The following is a 4,244-nucleotide window of genomic DNA, read 5'->3' on the forward strand; positions in this document are numbered from 1 at the left end:
ATATATATATACACACACACACACACACACACACACACACACACACACACACACACACACACACACACATATATATATATGTGTATATATCCTTTATATATATATATCCTTATGTACCTATTAATATTTTGTTTTGTTTTGTCCTTTACTATTTATTTTTCCTTGTATTTTGTTAAAATAAAACAGCAAAGAGTAAAGAAAAGGAAATATTTTTAGCAGACTGGACATAGTTTGAACATAAGATTCATTTCCACTTTCCTCGTTAATGCCAAAAGTTGCAGTGAGCAAAATCTTTTCAGAATAAATCACATTAACAATCCCTGGTGTGGGGATGGTAACAGTTTATCACTTCAGGTTGTTAATATTTTTGCTTCTGGGCATGAAGTAAAAAGATCAAGTTGCCTAAAATCCCCAATGTGCTGCACTGCCATCAGTGCACTCTCTTGAGCTGCAGAATATTTGTTCTGACACCAGACTTGGTAGTCTTCTTATTTAAATGGGTAAATTTCAACTGGATACAAAGTGTCACTTTTATTATTCTGAATGCTTAATGTTCCCTAGAATGTTGTAAAATAAATAGCTATTATATGAAGACATTAAAACTGTAAACTAAGGGTATTCTTTTTAAAGCATTTACTTATATATTTAAGAAACATAATCAAAGTACAATAAAATAAATAGGGTAGAAAAGTGAACTACATGAAAAATAAGGAATAGGAACAGAAATACAAATGATACTTCTGTATATGATTAGAAGCACAGTGGGTATCTATAAAGCACATGGAATTGGTCATTGAGATACTTGATTAGCTTTGCCCAATTGCTTGGGTGGTTGAGCAGAGAAATTTGATTGCTGATTGGGTTATCCAATCTGGTTGCTAAGATGACCTAATAACCAGACCAATCATTTACAGTCCAGTTATTTTGATTACTCTATGACTCAAATTGCCCATTTCATAAACTTATCCAGTGCTTAGAATTCAACTTGTAAGTGATTGAGGTGATCAGAGTACTACTCAATTTTAGAACATAAAATTGGTGAATGAAACAAGAAAATGGAAAGAGCCCCTATTCTCAAAATCTAAAAACTGATATAATGAATAAAGGCTTTTTCTTCATAATATAAATGTTCTCAGTATTGTTCTCATTTCTAAATTAAAATATGAACTAATTTTTTTAAACCTTCCTTAGCTGACCAAGTATCAGATTACTGAGAGAAGTCAGAGAAAATCAGTTCATTTCAGTTCATATGAATAAAATGCACTACATTATTCATTAGAGTTGAGTGACATTATTTAATTGATTATAATTACACAACAAATTAGGTATTTGTTTAGTTGAAATTTGCCCAAGGAAACATTTCACAAATTTCTTACAAATCTAGTTACTGCTAAACTTTAATTGCCGTGGAATATAAAACAGTTCACTGAATACTAGATACCACCACTTATCATTTCCCTCAGGTGGCTTAAGTATTTAACACTTTTATTTTTTTTCCTGAAGGGGTATTTAGTGCAAAAAGAATATTGTCCATGAAGACTGATTCTTATAGATTATGAAGACACAAAGCTACCTTAGATATATTTTTATCAACATTCCAAAAGTCAAATTGCATGTTGTATCCCTGCATGTGTTTAAATCTTAAATTTACAGATATTTTTTTTCCCCCAAGTCCTGATTTTAGCAGCTTTTCCCACAGAGTAGCACTAGATACAGGCATTTTGTCAGATGTGATGATACACTTTAGTTAGTCTTCCAGTTAGATATTTTCTCAAGAGAATTTTTACGAAATAACTTTACCTTAAACACTGCAAAATATTACCATCGGGTAAGGCAATGTTAAAAGTTAAAAAAAGTCTACGGCCATGCCACCCTGAACAAGCCCAATCCCATCTGATCATGAAAGCTAAGCAGTGTTGGGCCTGGTTAGTACTTGAGAGGCCACCTAGGAAGACCAGGTGCTGTAGGCATACAACCAAGGATTGCCTCATCTGAAAAAAATAAAAAATTAATTAATTAATTAAAAAAAATAAAAGTTGAGAAAAATATTCTCTTTTGAACATTCCATAGAGTATTTCAGATTTTGTGTTTAATGTTAAAAATAAATATTTAATTTTTGTGTTTTTTGTTCAGAAATTAGCCAAGAAACTGAGGCACAGAAAATAAGGTAACAAATCTTGCTTTTTGTTAAAAGAGAAAAAAAAGAAAACAAACTGTGCCTTCTTCTGGAGTTTCTTCACCCATTTCTTGGGATCACATGACAAGAGAGTAGGTGTGGTCTCAGGCAAGCACAAAATTTACTTTCCCAATTTTTTTATTCTCTAAGGGGAATGGAAAACAAGCATTCAGACCACAGTCCTACAATGAGCAAGTCCTCAGAGATCCTATGAGAGAAATAGAAGACTAGAAAGGACACAGAAGAAGTGACAGTACAGACCTCTGATAATTGGTTTCCTTTAATCAAAACCTAAATATTCTGGGCCTTCTGCCGTGACAGATGGTTCTTACTCAAAATTACAGCCAATTTAGGGGGAGCCACTGTCTCAGTTTATTAGTTAGGAATGGTTTTAGTTTATAGACCTTCTGCCATCGTCTTAAGTCTTATATAGAGATACCTATCTGTAGACAAAAACTTATTTAAATAAACTGCTATAGTGCAATCATCATTAATATTGTTGTGATTTGGGTTCCTCAGTAAGTGGAATTTATCTAGAAATGTTTGCAGAAATAACACTTGAGGGGTAAGAAACAGAAACAAAATGGGGCAGAGAGAAAAGTTGAGCTGCAATGTATTTACAATGCCTCCGGTAACCCCACAGGAATCTGTAAACCTAGGACAGCTCTTCAGAGTTATCCTCAGGTGGTAAGGGAGCAGAGTTATACACTCCTACATAGACCAGTCATTTTAAGCAGCCAGTTCCAAGAAGGTAGAATGATCTTAGGAAGTGGCTATGTAATCAAAGGCAATTTCCAGAGAGTACTGTTGAAAACTTATAAAATCTGTGACTAGTAACTGGAGGAATATTTCTTTAGTCCTGAAAAGGAATATGAGCTTAGTAAACTATGATTTTCTATAATAAAAAAATAATGTTTATAAATATATTGTGCATAAATATAATGTTTATAAATATAAAAAATAATATTTATAAATATAATGTTTACTTATGCCTAAACTGGAGATGCAGTTATTATAAGCTAGCATAGATTATAAAGGGGTTACTGCAAGATGCGAGTGGGTGGGTTAGGGAGTGTAGAGTCAATGAGGAAAACACTGGATTGATGTAAATCCATCTGTAATCTATGGATCTTTGAAATTAAATAATTTTATAGAGAAGTGAGGGTAACTTTAAATAAATATAAAGATTTAAAGATCCAAGAAACTTCCATATCTCTGATTTAATGAGAAGAAAAAGAATGTTTAAATATAAAATGCAAAAGAGATAGATAGCCATCAGTTATTTTGAACACAAAATTCCAGTTGTTTTGATGCAGACAACACACAGACAATCTTTTGATAAGTAGGGACTTTACATATATTAATGCACTGGTCTACATAGCTTTTTTAAATCTTCAAAACACATTTTAATATATAAACTTGAAAAGAAAACTGATGCATAAATGGATAAAAAAGCAGCTATCTGAAACAATAAAAGGGGCCCAGATCCTGACAAATCAGCCTTCCGTTCACACTTTAAGCCATCTACTAAGATATTTTTTTGTGTTTCCCCAGAGTTCCAAGGAGAGTCCTGTAAAATCTACCTAAAATATATTCCAAATTTATTCACTTTGCTTACCTAAAGCCTACCATTGTCTCTCTTGGCATATTTAAAAAAGCTTTCCAATTACCTCTTTTTTCCATTCTTGAGATCCTAAAATCCATTTTTCCTAAATTATACAGAGAAATCTTTTTAAAACATAAATTAGATCTTATCATTGTTCACCTGGTATTGGTCATTATTATATCTTAGACTCTAGAGCAAGGTTTAGCATATAGTATATAGTAAATGCTCAATGAATATTTGTTATATAAATAAATATTATTCTATTTCCTGAAACTCTTGCAAGGTTTCTATCATACTTAGGCTAAAATACAATTTAACTGCTACAGTCCTTAAGGAGGTACATTATATGGTCCATGCCTATCTTTTCAGTCTTATCTGTACCACTCCATACCTTTCTCATTTATTCATCTTAGTCTTCAGGCCTAAATTCCATAGACTATTCCCTTTTCATGGAACATAATG

The 4,244-nt window shown here is 32.3% G+C and overlaps 1 pseudogene; it reads left to right on the forward strand.

Moving 5' to 3' along the window:
- Positions 1 to 1,855: 1,855 nt before the first annotated feature.
- On the forward strand, positions 1,856 to 1,970 carry LOC112471554 (annotated as a pseudogene).
- Positions 1,971 to 4,244: the final 2,274 nt, after the last annotated feature.

The sequence above is a fragment of the Pteropus alecto genome, unplaced genomic scaffold, assembly GCF_000325575.1.
Source record: "Pteropus alecto unplaced genomic scaffold, ASM32557v1 scaffold57, whole genome shotgun sequence".
Taxonomy (NCBI): Eukaryota; Metazoa; Chordata; class Mammalia; order Chiroptera; family Pteropodidae; genus Pteropus; species Pteropus alecto.